Here is a 231-nt window from a genome sequence, read left to right on the forward strand (position 1 = left end):
GGAAACAATGAAGCAAGGAAAAAAAAAGAAGGAAAGAAAAAAAAGAAAGAAAAGGGAACGAGAAACCACACAAACATGCAAAGAAAAAAAAAAAGAAACGGTAACCGAAATGAAATACGACAACAAGAACAAGAACAAGAACAAGAAGAGTAAAGAAAAAAAAAGAATAAGGAAGTACACGGGACCTCCAGTGTTACCCCTGTGTTTCTTTATGTGTTTGTTTCTTTTTTT

Source organism: Trypanosoma equiperdum, assembly GCF_001457755.1.
Source record: "Trypanosoma equiperdum strain OVI genome assembly, contig: ctg_56, whole genome shotgun sequence".
In the NCBI taxonomy this organism is placed as follows: domain Eukaryota; phylum Euglenozoa; class Kinetoplastea; order Trypanosomatida; family Trypanosomatidae; genus Trypanosoma; species Trypanosoma equiperdum.